This window comes from Suncus etruscus, chromosome 11, assembly GCF_024139225.1.
Source record: "Suncus etruscus isolate mSunEtr1 chromosome 11, mSunEtr1.pri.cur, whole genome shotgun sequence".
Taxonomy (NCBI): Eukaryota; Metazoa; Chordata; class Mammalia; order Eulipotyphla; family Soricidae; genus Suncus; species Suncus etruscus.
Genome location: NC_064858.1, coordinates 100,465,777 through 100,488,759, shown reverse-complemented (window position 1 = coordinate 100,488,759; position 22,983 = coordinate 100,465,777). Strand labels below are relative to the sequence as shown.

Below are 22,983 nucleotides of genomic sequence, written 5' to 3'. Positions count from 1 at the left end.
TGCCACCTTGCTATATGAGTCTATTGTTTCTAGAAGCTTTTTGATAGAGTCTTTAGGGTTTTCTAAGTAGAGTATCATGTCATCTGCGAACAGTGAGAACTTGACTTCTTCCTTTCCTATCTGGATTCCCTTGATATCCTTTTCTTGCCTAATTGCTATAGCAAGTACTTCCAGTGCTATGTTGAATAGGAGTGGTGAGAGAGGACAGCCTTGTCTTGTGCCAGAATTTAGAGGGAAGGCTTTTAGTTTTTCTCCATTGAGGATAATATTTGCCACTGGCTTGTGGTAGATGGCCTTCACTATATTGAGAAAGGTTCCCTCCATTCCCATCTTGCTGAGAGTTTTGATCAAGAATGGGTGTTGGACCTTATCAAATGCTTTCTCTGCATCTATTAATATGATCATGTGGTTTTTATTTTTCTTGTTATTGATGTTGTGTATTATATTGATAGATTTACGGATGTTAAACCAGCCTTGCATTCCTGGGAAGAAACCTACTTGATCCTAGTGGATGATCTTTTTAACGAGGCATTGAATCCTATTTGCCAGGATTTTGTTGAGGATCTTTGCATCTGCATTCATCAGTGATATTGGTCTGTAATTTTCTTTTTGGGTAGCGTCTCTGTCTGGTTTAGGTATCAAGGTGATGTTGGCTTCATAAAAGCTATTTGGAAGTGTTTCTGTTTGTTCAATTTCATGAAAGAGTCTTGCCAAGATTGGCAGTAGTTCCTCTCGGAAAGTTTGATAGAATTCATTAGTGAATCCATCTGGACCTGGGCTTTTGTTTTTCGGCAGACATTTGATTACTGTTTTAATTTCATCAATGGTGATGGGGGTGTTTAGATATGCTACATCCTCTTCCTTCAACCGTGGAAGATTATAAGAGTCCAAGAATTTATCCATTTCTTCCAGGTTCTCATTTTTAGTGGCGAAGAGTTTTTCAAAGTAGTTTCTGATTACCCTTTGAATCTCTGTCATATCAGTAGTGATCTCTCCTTTTTCATTCCTGATACGAGTTATCAAGTTTCTCTCTCTCTCTTTCTTTGTTAGGTTTGCCAGTGGTCTATCAATCTTGTTTATTTTTTCAAAGAACCAACTTCTGCTTTCGTTGATCTTTCGGATTGTTTTTTGAGTTTCCACTTCGTTGATTTCTGCTCTCAGCTTTGTTATTTCCTTCTGTCTTCCTATTCTTGGGTCCTTTTGTTGAGCATTTTCTAGTTCTATTAGCTGTGTCATTAAGCTACTCAGGTAAGCTCCTTCTTCCTTCCTGATGTGTGCTTGCAAAGCTATAAATTTTCCTCTCAGTACTGCTTTTGCAGTGTCCCATAAGTTCTGAGAGTTTGTGTCTTTATTGTCATTTGTTTCCAGGAACCTTTTGATTTCCTCCTTGATTTCATCTCGGACCCACTGGTTATTGAGCATGAGGCTGTTTAACTTCCACGTGTTAAAGTGTTTCTTCTGAGTCCCTTTGGAGTTCACAAATAATTTCAGAGCCTTGTGGTCAGCGAAGGTAGTCTGCAAAATTTCTATCCTCTTGATCTTATGGAGGTATGTTTTATGTGCCAGCATGTAGTCTATCCTGGAGAATGTCCCATGTACATTGGAGAAGAATGTGTATCCAGGTTTCTGGGGATGGAGTGTCCTATATATATCCACTAGGCCTCTTTCTTCCATTTCTCTCCTCAGGTCTAGTATATTCTTGTTAAGTTTCAGTCTGGTTGACCTATCCAGTGTTGACAAAGCCGAGTTAAGGTCCCCCACAATTATTGTGTTGTTGTTGATATTATTTTTCAGATTTGTCAACAGTTGTATTAAATATTTTGCTGGCCCCTCATTCGGTGCATATATGTTTAGGAGAGTGAATTCTTCCTGCTCTACGTACCCCTTGATTAATATAAAATGTCCATCCTTGTCCCTTACAACCTTCCTGAGTATAAAGTTTGCATTATCTGATATTAGTATGGCCACTCCAGCTTTTTTATGGGTGTTGTTTGCTTGGATAATTTTTCTCCAGCCTTTTATTTTGAGTCTATGTTTGTTCTGACTATTCAGGTGTGTTTCTTGTAGGCAGCAGAAGGTTGGATTGAGTTTTTTGATCCATTTAGCCACTCTGTGTCTCTTAACTGGTGCATTTAGTCCATTGACGTTGAGAGAAAGAATTGTCCTGGGATTTAACGCCATCTTTATTTCAAAATTTGGTGTGTCTTTTGGGTAGTCTTGTCTTAGATTAGGTCTTTCAGTTTTTCTCTTAAGACTGGTTTTGTGTCTGTGAAGTTTCTGAGCTGTTTTTTGTCTGTGAAGCCATGTATTCTTCCGTCAAACCGGAAAGTGAGTTTTGCTGGGTATAGTATTCTGGGTGAAGCATTCATTTTATTCATTCTTGTCACAATATCCCACCACTGCTTTCTGGCATTGAGTGTTTCTGGTGACAGGTCTACTGTAAATCTCAGGGAAGCTTGCTTGAACATGATTTCCCCTTTTGATCTTGCTGTTTTCAGAATTCTGTCTCTATCTGTGGGATTTGTCATTGTGACTAGGATGTGTCTTGGGGTGGTTATTCTGGGGTCTCTTTTGGTTGGTACTCTTCGGGCATGCAGGATTTGATCACATACATTCTTTAGCTCTGGAATTTTCTCTTTAATGATGTTCTTGACCGTTGATTCTTCCTGGAAATTTTCTTCCTGGGTCTCTGGGACTCCAATGATTCTTAAGTTGTTTCTGTTGATCTTATCATAGACTTCTATTTTCATCTGTTCCCATTCTTTGACTAATTTTTCCATTGTCTGCTCATTTGCTTTAAGTTTTTTGTCCAATCTCTCTTGCTGTATGGAATTTTTATGTATCTCATCTTCCACAGCACCAAGTCTATTCTCAGCTTCTGATACCCTGTCCCAGAGCTTATCCATTTTGTCATTCACTTCGTTTACTGACTTTTTCAGTCCTGTTAGTTGACATGTTATTTCAGTTTGGAGTTTTGTCATTTCTGTCTTCATATTTTCTTGGTTCTTATTAGTGTTCTGTTCAACTCAATCCATGGTTTCTTGGAGTCCGTTGAGCATCTTCCATATTGCTAGTCTAAAGTCCTTATCTGAGAGGTTGATTAGTTGGTTGGTCATTATCTGGTCCTCAGAATTGTCATCTTCATTCTCTATGTCTGATGCTGGCCTGCGTTGTTTCCCCATTGTCACACTTGTATTGTGGGTTTTTCTACGTGTTGTGGTGGTATTCATTGTCTATATGATGCAGGCAGCACACTCCTCTGGCTCCTCCCTTTCTGGATGGGCTGACCTGCCTCTAAGGGAGGGGAGTCCTCCGTGGATGAAGCCTCACACTGGGTCAAATCTTAGGCCCGAGCATGCAACAGAGAAGACAGTCTAGAGAGAAATGTTTGCTTCTGTGATATAGCGCCGTTCTTAGTGTGATTTTTCCTTCTTGTTGCAATGGAGTTCTTTTCTTAGAAAGAGTGTACAGCCGCGTAGCGAAGCGGAGCGGCCTTGCTCCGCTGGAGCTTCTTTTTGCCCCACTCACAAGAGTTTCACGCAAGAGGACAGTAGACAGACATAGACAGGTCACACTCACAGTTTTTCACAGTTGGGCCCCACTGGGCCAGTGTACTTTCGCAGATTTTCCCCGCCTGGTGTCACACACAGGAGCCGGCTTTTGCAAAGCTTTGCCGGTTTTCATGCTCTGTAGTCCCTCCCTAACACTTATAATCTTAGGATACTCCATATATGTTTCTGTGTCACTTTCACTCAACCTATTTAGTTTCTCTCACCACTTCACTCCAAATTTGGCACTCTCATTCTGTACTCATACATCCAAGCTTTTTTTTTTATCAATTATATTGTCCATATTCTTGTTTTATTTCTCTATATACCACAGATGAGTGAGATCATCCTATATTTATCCTGCCTCTGACTTCTTTTGCTCAGTATGATATCTTCCAATTCAGTCTAAATTACCACAAACTGCATGCCTCCTTATTTTTTTAGTGACTTTGTAGAATTCCATTGTGTATATATGCCACAGCTATTTTAACTTTTCATTTGTTGTTGGACATTTGGGTTGGTATTTGTTGTGTTAAGAGCTCCATAATCATAGGTGTGAACTTATCATTTTGAATTAATGCTCCTGTATTTTGGGATAGATACCAAGAAGGCAAGAGTTGGGGCCAATGAGAGCTCTAATCCTACTTTTTTGAGTTATCTACTTATTGTTTTCCATAGAAACTAGACCAAGTGACATTTACAGCAACAGTAATGAATATTCCTTTTTCACTATACCACTGCCAATATATCAATATATTGTATTCTATTTCGATTATGTTTTGTTTCATGTGTGTTCAGGACTTTCTCCTGACGTTGGGCTCAGAAATCGCTCCTAGGAGGATTGGGGGACCAGATATGGTGCCAGACATGAAACCCAAGTTGGCTGTGTATAAGGCTAGAGTCCAACCTACTGTACAATTTTCAGATCTCTTGTATTATATATGCCATTATTACTAGTGTAAGGTGATTGTCATCATTTTGATTTCTGTTTTCCTGATGCTAAATGATAATTAGTATTTTTTATATACTTACTGGCCATTTGTATGTTTTCTTTGTGGAAGTGTCTGAAAAGTAACAGATATTTTTTTCTTTTATTTTTCTTTTTTCTTTTTGGAGTGGGGTACACCCGGAGGCGCTCAGGGGTTACTTCTAGATCCACACTCAAAAATCACTCCTGGGGCCAGAACAGTGGCGCAGCGCTAGGACATTTGTCTAGCAAGCGGTTTACCTAGGAACCACCGCAGTTCGAACCCCCAGCATCCCATATGGTCCCCAAGCCAGGAACGATTTTTAAGAGCAGAATAAGTAATAAGAAACAAACAAAACAGACAAAAATAGCTCCTGGCAGGCTCGTGGAATCATATGTGATGCCAGGAATCGAACCCAGGTTGGCCATATGCAAGGCAAATGCCCTACCTCTGTGCTATCTCTCCAGCACCCAGAAAAGTCACAAATATTTTTCTATTTGGGAGATATGTTTACATCTAAAGATGGAAACTAACTTATAAACTCTGAAAAGTCACTTCTTATGAGATGAAACAATCACATATCAAGCCACATTCATTACCATTTGCATAAAGGATAGTGTGGCTATTGTGTTTTACAGTGAGCTTATTATCCAGTTTTCCAAGTTGTTTATAAATCAAATTCAAAAGAGAAAAAGCCAGTTTTAGTCTTATGTAGCTTATAAAAGATATGACTTGCCCGCGAGGGCGTTCTTTGTCTTCAAAGCACTTAGAAATACTGACACACTTTGGGTATCATTGATATGTCCCCACATACAGGATTTAAAAGGTTTTTAAAAATATTTGAGGCAAAATATTTAACATCAAATTTCCTGATGACTATTAACCAAATAATGTGAACTACAAAAATTTATATTGATATTTGCAATAGAAAAGCAATGAATAAATCTATGTTGTAAACAAGATCACTATTTATTTAAATAATAGTTTGCATGTAATGGGTACTAGACTTTTATCATTATAAAATGTCTTTGTTTTCCATTTATTTGGATACTGATGTTCAAGAAAATTCAGCCAGATGGACAAACAACAAAACAAAATCTACTGTTTACATGCTGTAGTCTCAATCAATATGTCCAATTATATAGAAAAATGCAAGTTCAATGCTGATGTGATTTTTTTTTTCTCCCTTTAGAATAGACCTAAAGCAATATTCATTTTCTGACTTTAAGTGTAGGGGATGGTTTAAGACAATCACAAACTACTATTTATCATGGAAAGCAAGCTAAAAAAAGCTCTGAAAAAGAGTGTTATGCAGTAATATGTAGGGGGGGGCAAAATTCGATTGCTACTATAAGCAGTAATAATTCAGCTTCTGGTAGAGATTAAAAGAAAAATGCTGCAATAGATCTAACATCACTGATTTAGTTTCCTCTACAAATTTACTTTTTTCTTAAATGTAGAAAAGATGCTCAGTATAACGTATGTCAAATACAATATCAGGTGAATAGATTAAAATGGATTCATCAGTTCAAAAGTACAATTTTAAGTTATCTCAACTTACTTTATTTGGCATTTTGATTCAAAGTAGTTAAAAGTTTTCTGGAAGAAAATCAAGAGGCTTAAACAAAGAGGTAAAGATAAAATTGACTAATGGGAAGAATACTTTGAAAAGTCATTTTGAGCATAAACTTTATGATCAGGCTCAAACCCAGGAATGAATGATAATTCTTTTACTTGGGACAAGTAACTTAATATTTGTATTCTTCATTTTCTTTTTCTTACATATAAGGGCCATACTTGGTGGGGCCAAGGGGCGATGTTAAGCAAAAGACTAAACCAGAGCCTTGTGCTCCCAAATTATCTTACAGCCTTTGCCATCCTTAAATAAAAAGAATAAGAAAAAACATACAATTATCTCATTCATTTATAAAATATAGAGATTCAAAAGAAGATAATAGCACTGAATGGGGGCCAGAGAGATAGCACTGAATGGGGGCCAGATAGATAGCATGGAGGTAAAGGCATTTGCCTTTCATACAGAAAGACGATGGTTTGAATCCTGACATCCCATATGGTCCCCTGTGCCTACCAGGGGCAATTTCTGAGCTTAGAGCCAGGAGTAACCTCTGAGCGCTGCCAGGTGTGACCCAAAAACCAAAAAAGAAAGAAATAGCACTAAATGCTGACCACCCCATGACATTGAAATTGAGAAACAATTGCCAAGCAGTTGGGTGATGGTGAGGTGTTGAAGGCAAGACTAATTTAAAAAAGAAGGAGGGTCAGTGTGAAGGATTGGGGATACTTTGACAGTGGTGGGGTAAATTTATTTTACAAATTAAAATCATATGCTTTAATATTTTTGTAACTTTCAAAACTAAAATAATGGTTAAATAAATATTACATACTATAAAAATTGTAATTATCTTGGAATAGATTTATGTTTAAATCAATGCTAGGTATATTTGTGTACAAATATATGTACATACACACACACACACTCAAGAGAGATTCTGAATTGCAACTCTTTAATTGAGACTTATGTAATAGTTTTCTTCTTCTATTACCCTGAATCTAGCTGAATCTAACAAAAATCTAGACTTTTAGCCAACAGTAGGGCTAGGGAGGTGATGTCAAATCTCACTTTTTCAATTCTTTTTAAAATGTTTATTTAAACATTCTTGTACAAGATTGCTCATAATACAGTTTTGTTTTCTTTTTCCACAGATAAAATTGTTCATGATTGAGTTACAGTCATGAAATGTACAACAACCTTCACCAGTGCACCACCATTGTCCCATATTTTTCTTACCCTTTTCAATGACCTCTACCCTTTCTGTTTCAGGGGCATCCTTTTTTTCTCTTCCCAACTCTCTTTCTCTCTCTTCCTTTTCCCCTTTAAAACACTTGGATTTTCAGTATAGTGTACATTTCCTGCCACCAAGTTCCCAATTTTCCTCCCGGCATCCTCCATCACTATCTCTGGGACAGGCATTTTACCTCTCTCTCTCTTCCATTTGACACTGTGGTTTGCACTATTGCTAATGAAGGGCTACCATGCATATCACTTTATCCCTTTTAGCACCCAGTTCTTGTCCAAAGTGATCATCTGACCACCACTGTCACTGTGCACCATAACTGAATTTATTACTCTTTGTTACAAGCTTCCTACCATGGACTGATCTTCTTGATCCTCATCTCTATCATTTCTGAGTATTATTAACACACTATTTATTATTTTTTTGTTCTTCACAAATGAGTGAGATTATTCTCACTCTGACTCTGAGATTCTTCTCTCCCTCTGACTCATTTCACTCAGCATAATAATCTCCATGTCCATTCATGTATAAGCAAATTACATGACTTCATTTTCCTAACAGCTGCGTAGTATTCCATTGTGTAGAAGCACCACAGTTTCTTTAACCATTTTTCAGTTCTCAAGCACTTGGGTTGTTTCTAGATTCTGGGTACTATAAATAGCTCTACAGTGAACATAAGACTTCAGAAGGCTTCTCTACATGGTGCTTTGGGGTTCCTAGATTATATCCCTACTAGTGATATTGCTGGATCATATAGAAGCTCAATTTCTAGTCTTTTGAGAAATATTCATATTATTTCTCAAAAATGCTAGACTAGATGGCATTTCCACCAGCACTAAGAGTTCCTTTCTTCCTGTATCCATGCCACCACTGGTTGTTCTTGTTCTTTGTGATGTCTGCCAGTCTTTGTGGTGTGAGACGATATCTCAATTTCTTGATTTGCATCTCCCTGATGATTAGTGATGTGGAGCATTTTTTTCATGTGCCTGTGGCCATCTATTCAGTTCTTTTATTTTTTTTAATCTGTATCCAATCATGTAACACAGTTAAATTGTTTAAACCCTCTACCAAAAGCCTACCTATCCTTTAAATTGTCTCAGTCCCTTACCTGAAAGCTTCATTTAAATACAGTGTCTAACATCATGTCATCAACAAATGCCTATTTAAATAAACCTGAAATACAAATATTTTTCTGTTTTTGATGGTGATCCAAATGTCCATTATTAAGATAAACCTGGCTTTTATTGCACTGCCAAGCTTAACAGGTAGTTCAAATGTGTCTTGGGAACTGCTCTGAAGTTAATTTCTCTTGGAACCTATGAAAAATTGCAGAACCAAGAATAGCTGCAGTTTATGGCACTTTAGGCCTCCCACAGAATTATTGTTCTTTTAAACTCTTCTGCTTACCAGTGAACACTCTCTAGATTTCCATTTGTAGTGCATAGAACTTGAAGATCATTAGGCAGGTTCCAGGCCCACATGGAAGGCTGCCTGAACTTCTGTGTAGACAGACAGCACAATAGGAAAGGATAGGAAAGGAAAAGAGCAGCAGGGCATGGAATTTAAAATATCCTTTATTTTTGATGTTCAAACACAATCTCAATCTGGACCTTTTCATTACCTGATGCTACTAGCAAGCCATATCTGATATGCTGAAATTCACCCCCCCCCCAGGTGTTCAATTAAGTCTAGCTTCAACAGGATCTTTTGAAAACTGCAATTCATCAGAATTCTATTGTGGAAACTGGCTGTTACATGGTGCTATTCTCCTCCATGCAAATCTGAATTTACAATAGGGAAACTTTTTCAATACCTGCAAATATTCCATAATAGCGAAGAAACTTCCTCGGGGTATTTCCACTAATGTTCATCAATCTATTTTTGCATCGCATCTGATGTTTTTAGGGATCTCTGTCCTCTAGAGAACAACAGAATTTAATGACAGGCGTCTACTTCAAATGTCTACTTTATATTCCCAGTTTCCTTAAACTAGTAATGTCTTATTATTTGAAATGCTTGACTTAAAAAATTTTGTCATGCTGCTTGTAATTTCTGGACCTGAGCATTAATTAAAACTATTTAAATATACAAAAGAGTTTTCTTTCATGATAAACTATGGATGGATAGGGAAAAAGCAAATAGATTTTATTATATAAAATACAAAAGCAATATTTCCAAAATCCTTAAGATATGCTAATCTCTATTCCAGGTAATTTTATAAGATAATCATCTCATGCTTTAGAATAGGGAAGTATGTTTCAAAATAACATGCTTATACTTCAGAAACACTAAAACAGTAAAAATACTTTATGATTCAGACAGTATAAGGAAAGCAAAACAGCTCTAAAATCTGATTACTTGAGATTGTATTCAGCTTTGCAATTCACAGTTTAAGCTTTCCATGTCTCATTTTTCTCATCAGGAAAATACCATAGTATGGTATTATCAGGCTAATATAGTTTTTCTTCATAGAATGGTTTAAGAATTTTAAAGTTAATGTAGAAGATAGTATAGTATAGGTGCCATAACATTGATGATACATTAATAAGTAGAAGCTACAATAGTTATATTATCGAGTGAACACTTTCATTGGCCTTATATTTTAGTTCCCATACTTGAAGAAAATTTGATTTAGTCATTTCAATTTTGGTTTTTTTTTTTTGTTTTGTTTTGTTTTTGGTGTGTGTGTCACGCCTGGTGATGCACAGGAGTTACTCTTGACTCTACACTTAGGAATAACACCTGGTAGTTTTAAGGAACAATAAGGGATGCTTGGAATCAAATTTGGGCTGAATGCAGGCAAGGCAAACACCCTACCACTGTACTATCTCTCTGCCCCCTACAGTCTTTTCTTGTGAAGTGTGTCCTACCCAAAGAAATACAATTGGAATGCCCCATATATTTTTTAAAAAGTCGTTAAAGTTTTGGTATATGTTTCAAATAAAGATTTACTTAATTACCATATGTGTATATAATTACCAAAACAGTCCCTAATTACTGTTTTTCCGAACTTCAGAATATTATATAGAGGAGAAAAAGCCACTGATGGTTAGAAGCACTATATATAAGTATATGTATATATATATATATATATATAATTTAGAAGAAGCATTATATTTATGGACAATTCTGATTAAGCATTTCTTAGTCTCAGACTTTAGGTATCTTGTCAGATTTCTAGTAATATCATTCCCTCTACCCCATTCTGCCTACAGATATCTGAGTTCACAACATCAGAGTGACCAAAACATTCCCCTCCCACCAATTATGCATTAAAACTCTGTATTATGCCTGATCTGCATACTGCAGTTTAAAGATCTTATCCAAATTTCTTGAAATATGTTTGTGTAGCAGAGAAGAGGATACTTCAGGAAATCAGTTTTCAAGAATTTGTTCTTTAACGTATGCACCAATTGTCTCTATTTGTGCAGTACTAGCTGTACTTTTTTAATGTGTACAGGATCCATATATGTCAGTCTAGTGTTATCCTTTATCTAAAGGGAATAGTGTCTCTTCTTTGACCTTCCTCACTCTCCCCATCTTACTGTGCCCTGCAGCATCTGCCCTCACTTTTAACCTGGCCTCCACCCTTGCCTCAGAGCTAATGTCTTGAGCTCAACCTCTTCCACTATGGACTCAAGTTAAACTTCAGTTTTTCAATTTTGTCTTTCCTCTTCCTCTCAATTAAAGTGAGTAGTTCTTGCTGGCAGCTTTCATCCCAGGAGGCTCTCTTCTAAACCATATATATTTTAGGAAATATGTGATGCAGTGATCTGCCCCAGGTAAGAATAGCTGTTTAGTCTCTGATCTTTCTCTGTAAATAGTCATTACTCAGATACAAGAGAGCAGTACTTTAGCCCTTTGACTTTGCTTTCAACTGATGAATGAAAAGTCTTAGGCAAAATGGAGTAGAAGTGTTGACCTGAAATGTACATTAAAACTTCTCAGTTCTCCATTCTCTCTTCTCTCTCTTTCTTCTCTCTCTCTTTCTTCTCTTTCTTCTCTCTTTCTTCTCTCCTCTCTCTCTTCTCTCTCTCTGTCTCTCTGTCTCTCTCTCTTTCTCCCTCTCTCTCTCTCCCTTTCTCTCCCCCCCCCAGTGCATGTCTTTGTGTGTGTATCTTTTATGTGTTTCTGTTTCATTATCTATCTTTATCTTCCATCCCCTCTTTGGGCTACACTCAGTGGTGCTAAGGGCTTATTTCTGGCTCTGAGCTCGGGGATCATTCCTAGTGGGCTTCAGGGAACCAGATGGAGTGCGAGGATTAAAATTAGGTTGGTCACATGTAAGGCAAACATCCAACATCCTACCTACTGCATTGTCTTTCTGGCTCAAGGGGTCTGGAATCTTTTCTAGTGGACACTGTCCTCACCCTCTTTTTCCCAGTATGAAACATACATATCTGTAGTAGTTTTTCCTTATATCTTAAGGTAGAGTGTGTCTTTTGTAAGTTGAAGTAGAATAGAGAAAAGAATAATTTTTATCAATATACAGAGAAATTATTTGTATACTTCTAGCCAGCAAAATAATCTAACAAATCATAAAAGTAGCACAAAACACCTAAACTAACATTAACATTTAGTAAAATCAGGATGATAAGACAGCCTGTACAAAGGAATTCCTTGGGAGTAGTTTGGTGATGCCAATTTTTTTTTTTTTGGTTTTTCGGGCCATACCCGTTAGATGCTCAGGGGTTACTCCTGGCTACACGCTCAGAAATTGCCCCTGGCTTGGGGGGACCATATGGGACGCCGGGGGATCGAACCGCGGTCCTTTCCTTGACTAGCGCTTGCAAGGCAGACACCTTACCTCTAGCGCCACCTCTCCAGCCCCAGGTGATGCCAATTTTTTGCTCTGCATGACAGCTGCCTCTAACTGGTTATGCAAACCCAATTTGAAGACACTATCACATTTTGACTTTTCTTAAAAGTAAAAAATAATAAATAATAATAAATAGAAGTCCTTTTCAGATTTTTTCAATGGTCAAAAATCAGGTACTACTAATAATACATCTTTTATGCAATTACCGTGCTAAAATGTAAACTTTCAGAAAACCTGGTTGACCCAGGTTTGATCCTGCCAGCCCATATGGTCCTCTGAGCCTGCCAGGGGCAATATCTCAATGCAGAGCCAGGATTAACTCTTGAGCACTGCCGGTGTGGCCCAAAAACCAAATAAATAATAAATTAATGTTTTTAAATTATTTTGGAGGTCTAATGCCCAGATGTAAAATAAGTAAATCATGAATTAAAAAATAGAAATTTCTCTTTCTTCATTTTTTAAAGAACTGGTTAAAATAAGATACTTCTATTCTTCATGTTTTAAAAAAGCACAGTACTGCTTTCCATAATAGTTGCATCAGTTTATATCCCCACCAACAGATATGGATTTTCTTCTCTCCACATCTTCTCCAACATTTTTTGCTTCCTAAATTTTGGATAAAAACCTATTCTTTTATACAAATTGATTTCTTGTTTTATGCTATATTTCCCTAATTAAATGCAATGAACATTTCTTCATGTGTTTATTGCAGATTTTAATGTCTTCTTTCATAAAATATCTATAAAGATTCTCTACCTAGTATGTATTTTTGTATGCAGGTACATATGTATTTATTTATTGGACCACACCCAAAGTAGCTCATGGAATACCCCAAATCTATAGTTGATGATGCTCCTGATGGTGCTCAGGAACCACATGGTGCTGAAGATTATACCCTGATTCCCTGCATTCAAAGCACAGTCCACTTAGCTCTCTATGGTTCCTCTGACCATTTTTAAATTCACTGGTGAAGGGGGAGTGTTCTGTTTATGACTAAAACCCAACTACAATCATGCTTGTAATCATGGTGCTTAAATAAAACATTTTATAAAAGAAGGCAAACATATATTATCTCTATCTTTGTATATCTGGGTTATTAATCTATTGTTATACATATAAAATAAAATATGTTCTCCCATTAAATGGCACACCTTTCCATATGGAACCAAGTTTCTTCTATTGAATCTGTAATTTGATATAGTTCTATTTGTTTATTTTTGCTTTTGTTTCTCTTGTTAATGGATCAAATTCCCAAACATATCTCTAAAACTGATGTCAACAAGTGTATATTCTGGGGCCAGAGAGAAAGTATAGCAGGTAAATTGCTTGATTTGTACGCAGCTTACCTAAGTAGGATCCCTGATATCCTCTATGATACCCCAAGCCTGATGGTAGGAGTGATTCCGAGTGCAGAGCCAGGAGTAACTGCTGAGTATTTATGCTTGTGTCTCCTTAGTAAAACAAAAATATTGTTTTTATAAATTTCACCAATTTTTTAAGTTTAGTGTATTTCCTGTTTTATTCTATGTACTTCATGTTTCCAGATCTTACATAAGTCTTTTTATCTATCTTAAATTAAATATTATGTTCAGTGTTAGGGATCCAGTTTCATTTGTTGCATGTGCTTCTTCATTTTTCTCAACACCATTTATTGAAGTATGCTTTTACATATTACTGTAAGCAGTTGGCTCTTTTGTATTAGTTAGTTGTCCATATATATGTGATTTTTATTTCTGGAATTTCAGTTACTTTTTATTGATTTCTTTTAATTTAATGCCATGTTGCTTTAACTACTGTTGATTTGATGTATAGGTTGAGATCAGGAAATGTTATATTTTTATTTATGCTTTTTATTTAAAGTAGTATTTTGCTATTTTGTAGTTACAAATAGATAATTATCTTCTCTTAAGTGCTGTGTGAAATTTAAAAGATCTCATTGACTCCTATAAATTTTTTCTGCAAGCATTTTTAATTTAGTTCATCAGAACTGAGGAAATCTGGCAGATTCTTTCTGATCAATTATGAATTTTATTTATCCAATTAGACTATGAAGCCAGTGATCAAAACCCAATTCCTTCCTCAAGAGTAATGTCTAATCACATTGTCTCAATATTTTCATAATTATGTAATATACTCTATAATTATAACATATCTAATAAAATGACATTAAAGCTAAAATATTTGGAAACTGTAAACCATTTTACTATAATTTTGCTACCAACACATAGCACATAGTAATATTTACCTAAATGGCTTTTAATTTTGTGATTCCCATGGTCAAGTTTAACTTTCAGTCAATGAGAGAAATAGAAGAAAATAAGGGATAGACTATTACAGTCAGACTGTTACAGTGGGGTTGGTATATAAGGATTCACTGGTCTATACTGGGTAATATTTGAACCTCTGTGCTACTGTTCAGACTCACATCTTTTAATAGATTACTATATAACTTTCCCATCAGATGGCCTGTCCAGTCCTGGGATGACATTAATATAAAATTTTGAGGTGTCATGGACTGCAAATGGCCGCATGATTTAGGTTTTATAGATCTAAAACAAATTTGGTGACTTGTCAAGTTAATAAGATTATGCTTAAGGTTTGGGGCATTTCTTTTAGAGACTGTAGAGTGTAAGACTGGGATGTTGTTTGTGCAGAAAAGGGAGTTTGCCTGCACCCATTCTGAGAATACCATGGAAGTATCAGCTAGGACAGGACTAAGAAGTATAAGTGGTCATTATGTACTTTTAGACCATGGTAGAGGAGCTGGGCCATTTTTGTGCTGGAAAGATGGCAGGTGTTTGTGGAAACTGCTGGGTTTTCTGATGGTGGGCTGGATTTCAGGGGAAGCTCAGCCCAATTGGAGAGAATAGAGCCAGTTCTAGAGCTATATACTATGTTGGGATTTTTTTTTAAATTATAAAGACATATCACTGACCAGCTATGTAAAATGCTTCAATGATATGAAAGAATGACATAGAATTACCCATGAATTATAGTTTCACGTTTCACTAATCAGTTTATAAACCAGATTTTTGTCTTGTCTGCTAAAGCTTATTCAAATAATTTTGGGAAGAGTATAATGACTTTTTTTTTTGTAAATTCAGTCATTGTTTTCTTGTAGGAAACCACATCTCATGTATTTTTATATTTTATAACAAAACTACTGAAGGAGCAAGCTTTTATGTTATATTTTTGGTGTCAGATTACAAAATAAAACAAATATGTGCATTAAGTACATGCACACTTAAGTACTTACATTAAGATTAACAAGATAAAAACTATATTTTATAAAAAACTGGTTTAATATATACATCGAACATAATGAACTCTTTTAAAACTCCAATAGTTTTTTGTTTGGTTTGGTTTGGTTTTTGGGCCACACCCGGCGGTGCTCAGGGGTTACTCCTGGCTGTCTGCTCAGAAATAGCTCCTGGCAGGCACGGGGGACCATATGGGACACCGAGATTCGAACCAACCACCTTTGGTCCTGGATCGGCTGCTGGCAAGGCAAACGCCGCTGTGCTATCTCTCAGGGCCCTCCAGTAGTTTTTTTTTTTTTAATTAAAATTAGTAACACTGCTGTGATGTTTCACCTTCTTCTTTTCCCCATCGTCCCTCAAACCAAGAATGAGAGTCTCTAGAATGACTCCGCTCATAGTCGGCGTAGTCAATTTTTACCCCATTATATTACCTTTCTCTTCCTCAAATAAATCCACATAACTTGATCTTTCTAGTCCCACCTCCCAATTAGAGAGGGCAATAATGGAGGCACTAAGACCAAACAGTTATAAGCCCACTAAGTAATTAACTAGACACAGAGGGGACCACGCATTCTAGCAGCCCCTGGGGGGAAGAGTAGAGGATATGGGAGGCAGGATGGGAGCAGTTGTGGGAGGACAATTTGGTGGTGGGAATTCCCCTGATTCAATGTAAATATGTACCTGGAATATTACTGTGAACGATATGTAAGCCACTACAATTAAAATAAAAATTATGTTTAAAAAATTAGTAACACTGGGGACGGAGCAGTAGCACAGTGGGTAAGGCAAATGCCTTGCATATTGTCAGTCAACCAGAGTTCGATCCTTGATATCATATATAGTCCCCTGAGCCAGCCAGGAGTGATTTTTGAGTGCAGAGATAAGAGTAATATTGAGCATGGCTGGATGTGGCCCAAAGACAAAAAAAAAAAAAAAAAAAAAGATTAGTTACACTGAGAATATGTTATAGTTGGAGGTTATCATAACAAACTTCAGTTGTCACATCATGAAAGATCCACAGTGTTTATCAGACAGCCATTATTATTATTCTGGGGACTGGAGGTGGGTAAGCTTGTGGTATCTTGGGTTACCATTAAAAATTCAATTATGGAACTTGAAAAATATTTTTACTATAAGATGCCTTACATTTAAGCATAGTACTTTTCGAATATCTGTGCCCTTAAGTTTCCAAAGACACTTTAATAAAACTTATGGAAAACCTATCTTCAGAAAAATATCAACTTTATTTGAAATCTGAATTTAATTTACTCTTCTATACATATGCATTTCTAGTCTACTATAGGCACAAAACTATCTTTATTTTCTGAGGAGAAAACTGAAACTGAGTGTAATATGGTTTGCCTAGGTTGACATAAATAAGAGAAGAGGGATAGTGATATTAGAACTAGATTCTGGTCCTTAAACACTTAATTCATCACTTCTTGAGAAGTCATTTCTTTCGTCTTAAAGTGTTGTTAATAATAGTTTTCTGCAAAAATATTCACTGCTTTCCTCACGTTTATTTTTTTTTTCTGGAAGACATTTCTATTACTGAGCAATTCCTTGCTGCTAAGATACAGTCAATCACAATGGCACCAGATTTTGAGAAAATAATGGGCTTTATTGCAAGAAGGCAGGATACCAAGTTCAGTCTTGCCTCTCTGATTTGGGGGTTGCAGATTTCTAAAAGGGTTAAAGGCTAGGAGAAAATAGAAGGTGTCTCTCAAAGTCAGATGCTTCTGGCTGTGTTAGGATCTGGGCTGCAACAATTCAGGGAACCAGTCACATTCAATTGTGGATCACTTAAGCTGCATTATTTTTTTTTTTGATTAGTCTCTCTGTTTTACTTTTTTAAATTTTTTAAACACCTTGGTTACAAGGTTACTCATACTACAGGTTGTCTTTTTTTAACAGATAAAATTGTTCATGATTGAATTACAGTCACTCAATGCACAACAACCTTAACCAGAGAGCATTTTCTGTCAACAATGTCAACAGTTTTCCTCTCACCCTCCTTCAAGCCTGCTTTCCTCCCATCCACCCTCCCCATCTGCTTCTGAGGCAGGCATTTTACTTCTGTCTCTCTCTTTTTTGACACCGTGGTTTGCACTATGTTAATTAAGGGGTGATGTGGATGCCCTTTTCATAGCAGAGCTTTCTCCACTAACTGCACTCTCTACTCACTGTACCAAGGGAAGCTGCCCTATTCTTTTTGTTTCTTTGTTTTGGGGTCACACCCAACAGCGCTCAGGGGCTACTCCTGGCTCTATGCCCAAGAATCGCCCCCGTAGGCTTGGGGGACCATATGGGATGCCACAATTCGAACCACCATCCTTCTGCATGCAAGGCAAACGCCCTACCATTGTACTATTTCTCTAGCCCCTTCCCTATTCTTAATTCCACTGCTTACTGCTGTTTGCAGCCCTCCATACAACATTTTGTGGCCCTGCCCCAAAGGAATCTTTTGTTGTTTTGTTTTGTTTTGTTTTAGTTGTTTGGGTCACACTCCCCAATGTTTAAGGCTTACTACTGACTTGCACTCAAGGATCATCCCGACTTTGCCTCCTGCGGCCCCCAGGTAAATTGAGTTTCGAGATACCTGGTAGTTCTTAGTGTCCAGAGTTCCCCAGTTTGTTAGTACACAAACTCTGGGGAAAAAAACTTGGGAAAGAATTTTTAGTTCCTGCTGAAAACTTTGAGAAAGTTAAAGTTGGGAACTAAGTCCTGCTTTTTCATTCCCAGGGATCTGTCATTTAATTTGCAAATCAAACTAAAGCTTTCACTATTTCTCATGTAGAAATTCCTAAGGGACATTCATTATACTATTCATTTATATCTTTTTACCATAAAAGAAAATGTTGGGAATTCTTAAAAAGCAGTAATTGCATTTTCACAAATTTATCAAGAGAAAAGTTTATCTTTTTTTTTATTATTATTTGCTTTTCAAGTGTCTTTAGAGACCTCTGCTTTATCTTCCTATTCCTGTCCCAAATTAACAACAGCAATTTGGCTACTTACAAGTAATTATTTGAGAGGGTATGTTCAAGGTCACTCTACCAAGTGCATTTGGGAATTGTCAATATTGAATTTAAAATAATCACAATGGTTATAAATTAATATTATAATGTCAAGTATTTTCCTTTGCTCATTAATTACCTCTTCAGAGATTAACATCTGTACAGAATAAAATTTCAATTGTGGATATTTTATGGCTCTAAAAACTGGTTAATTTCATATAGCTATTAGCTTCTTGATGAAAGTATGATTAACTTGGGCTTACAGGAATCCAGGAATTTCCCAGCTACCCAGTTCTGTCTGTCTTTCCAAGTAAGTTCATTTCTGTAGACTGACTCTCCAGTTTTGTCGCTTTTGTCCATTTGTTCTTCTCTCCTATTTCTTTAGTATCTTACATAAGAAAGAGATATATATGATCTCTCCTTCTGGATAATTTCACTCAGCTTATAAATTACATCCACATAGTGATAAATTGCATGGTTTGATCTTTTCTTACAGTTATACTTCTACCATAGTTATTGCATTGTGTTGAGTATATACCACAATTCCATTATCCAGTTATCTGTTATTGAGTTCAGGTTGCTTTCCGGTTTTGGCTGTTGTAAATTGTACTGCAATTTACAGCAAACCATCAGAACACAAAAATCCTTTCCAGAGCTTGGGATCCTTTAGAATAGATGTCAAAAGTGAAATTGGAATTACTAGTTTATATGGGAGCTCAAAACTTAACTTTCTGAGAAGTGTTCATAGTTTTTTCGATGAAGCTGAATCAGTCAGCACTCTCCTGAACAATGGATTAAAATTTATTTTCTCCATATCCACACCAGCATTATTTATATCTTATCTTTCATACTTCTCAGTTCAATTAAATCTAGATGTCATCCCTTTAAATGCACATAAGCCAAGTTCTATTAATGATTTTAATATAGGTTTACAATTATTTATAAGAAAATATTTTATGTTTTAAGCTTTAAAAATAATGTATAATCTACTAGTTTTTTGGTATATACGTATATGAATCTGACACATATATAGATTTATTTACCTGCCACCACACTACATTCAAAATTCCATTTTTCCACAGCTTCTTTCCTGCTTTCCTATACCTCACAACCTTTAAACTCTAATAACCATTGATCACTTCATAATCTTTGCATATCTGTTGATTAGAAGTAAATGATTAGGGGGCTGGAGTGATTGTACAGTATGGGATGTATTCTACAGTAGGGAATGATAGGTTTGACCTGTTTGATCTTTAGCATCTCATATGGTCCCCTGAGCACTGTCATAAGTAATTACCAAGTGTATAGCCAGAAGTAACCCCTAAGCAATGAATGATAGGCATATCCCAAAACAAAAACAAACTGACAAAAGTAAATGATTATATTGCATAAAAATATGAATACCGGTGCCGGCACTGTAGCACAGTGGTAGGGCATTTGCCTTGCACGTGGCTGATCCAGGAAGGTTGATGGACGTGGGTTCGATCCCCAGTGTCCCAGATGGTTCCCTAAGCCAGGAGCGATTTCTGAGCATAGCCAGAAGTAACCTCTAAGTAGATTAATTTTAACACAGGTGACATTTGTTAACTCAACTCTGTTTAAATAAAATGTCTCTAAAAGGTTTGCTATACGTGACACTTTATCAAAAGAAAGATAAAAAGTTCTGGGGAAATTTTGTTTGTTCTTCCTCTTTCTCTTCTCATAAACCTGAACTCTCTGTGCCTTTTCTTTATTATTTAATATTTATAGTGAATCCAGAGAATAGAAGTGCTAGCTTTTTACAACTTTTGCCCTTCATAAAACTTTGTGTGACTAGCATATATTTCTAACTACTACGTCAATTTATTTTGCTGTTATGCTTTCAACTTTCACTTTGGCATAAAAAGACATTATTTTCATAGTCAGCTCAAGTACTTTCCTTCTTGTAACAGAAATATGGAATAATCTTTGAATAGCAGTTGTTTTAGACTTTTAGATAATTCAAATCACAATTTCATTTCATGTGGATTCTAAAGTAATAATAGGAACAAATATTCATAGCATCAAATTAGGCATTTTAAAAGTCACTGGACTACTAAGTAACTTGCCAAAGGTGATGATTGGATGTTGATGACTTTACAATAACTATAAATTCTATTGTATTGTTCTTAATAAAATTAGTTCCTCAGACTTAGAAAAAACTACCATTAAAAAGCATAGGTAGGGGCTGGAGAGATAGCATGGAGGTAGGGTATCTGCCTTGAATGAGAAGACGGTAGTGGTTCAAATCCCGGCATCCCATATGGTTCCCTGAGCCTGCCAGGAGCCATTTCTGAGTTTAGAGCTAGGAGGACCCCTGAGCACTGCCGGGTGTGGTTCCAAAACAAAACAAAATAAAACAAAAAAAGCATATATAATATGAAATTTAGAACAGGATCTTTCAATGTTGTTATTCCAGAAGCTGTTTTTTTAATGGTGAATAGTTCTCAAATGTTTTAAATGTATATTAGCAATCTAATCATCATGTATTAATTGAATATTTTGCTAAAAGTAATTTACCAAATTGAAGGTCCCCAAAAGGGTTTATATACTTCAGAAAGGTGACTACTTCTCTGAGAGAATTGTGAGACATTGTTAAAAGCAAAATGAATGGCTCTTGGGAGCCAAGGTATAAAATCAACATGCTTTTTTTTTTTTTAATTTTGGGCCACACCCGGCGTGACTCAGGAATTACTCCTGGTTATCTGCTCAGAAATAGCTCCTGGCAGGCAAGGGGGACCATATGGGACACCGAGATTGGCTGCTTGCGAGGCAAACGCCGCTGTGCTATCTCTCCTGCCCCGAACATATTAATTTTTAAACTAGTAGACTTTTTAAAAACTCCTCATTTCCCATTTACAAAAGACATTTTTGTATGCTCGAATGCATTTGAGTTTTTTCAACTGAATCATTGGTCCTCCTACCTAAGAAAGGAAATGTAAAATGCTCAGTGGCTACAGGACTCTATCTGACATAAACTGTTGAGACGGTCATGTTGATAAAGATTAACCTCCAGTAATGATTTTTAGATAATTGACAGATTTGTAAAGTAAATCACAAAATATTGAGGAATGAAGAGAATTATTGTAAAAAGAGGCATTGTGAATAGTTCTTGTAAAAATTGTTGTTATATATGTATAGCAAAGGGAAATATGGGGCCCTGGGATTGCTAGACATATAGGATCATAATGTTATTGCAAAACATGCTTACTCTGTTTAAGTCTGAGCAGAAGATCTTAACTTTTTCTTTGATGTTTGATATAGTGACTTATATGGATGTATTATGTATGCCCTCCTATGTCTAAAGACTAATAGAAGGGCTATTTATTTCAGGGGTGACTTTTCTCACTGAATTATAAAAAATGAATATTGTTTATATATAGGCTCAATTACTTTAACTGGTATGTTTGATATAAAGATGTAAAAAATATAAATTCTTTCATTCACATGATCTAAGGGATAATGTGGAATTGTTGTGCATTCACTTTCATCAGAGATCTCCTGATCAGGCTTTTTCCCTCTTATATTACTTCACCATCCTTAAGAAATGCTTTCTACCAATATGTTCCTACAAGACTATCTACACTTCAGTCATCATAATTGTAGAAATAAAGGTTAGATCACATCTCTTTTCATATGATGTTTAGTTCATGGCTTAACGGCTATATCATGCTCAAATAACAACATATAATTGCAGGGAAAGCTTGGAAAGGTGGTCTTGTAATCCATATTGCTAAGTGGGAAGAGAGAATGTATATTTTTGCATAAGTACAAGTTTCATGCATAATGAATATACTCATGTTTGTGCCCTCATTCGGCTTAAATATTTTATAAGCATTAATATATAAAGCTAATTATTATAAAAACATGATAAAATAAGCATGAGATAGGAATTACTAGCAAATAAAGCAGTAATGTTTGAATAGGTGATAAAGACTAGATAAGACAACCAGGAAAAAAACACAATCATGTTAAAACAGTAAATTTAGACAAAGAAAGAGATTCTTGTTTTTTGGTTTTGGACCACACCTGCCTGTGCTCAGAGGTTTCTCCTGCCTCTGCATTCAGAAATTACTCCTGATAGTGCTTAGTGGCCCACATGGAACACTAGGAATCAAACCCTGGTTGGACACATGTATAAAAAGTGACCTACATGCTGCTATACTAATACTCCAGCCCAAAAGGAAGAAATTCTTTTTTTTTTTTTGGTTTTTGGGTCACACCCTGCAGAGCTCAGGGGTTCCTCCTGGCTCTCTGCTCAGAACTTGCTCCTGGCAGTCTCGGAAGACCATAGGGGATGCCAGAATTTGAACCACTGTCTTTCTGGATGCAAGGCAAATGCCCTACCTCCATGCGATCTCTCTGGCCCCAGGAAGAAATTCTTGACTAAAAGATATTAGAAAAGACAATATCTCAAAAGTTCATCTTTCTCTTTTTTAAATAATATTTTATTCAAACACCTTGATTACAGACATGATTGTGGTTGGGTTTCTGTCATGTAAAGATCACCCCCCCCACCATCACCACTACAACATTC

At 36.3% G+C, this 22,983-nt stretch overlaps 1 protein-coding gene across 1 annotated transcript in view; it reads left to right on the top strand.

Moving 5' to 3' along the window:
• PTPRR (protein tyrosine phosphatase receptor type R) overlaps positions 1 to 22,983 on the top strand; it is a 357,511-nt gene that overhangs the window by 6,943 nt on the left and 327,585 nt on the right. The gene's annotated exons all lie outside the window — the stretch shown is intronic.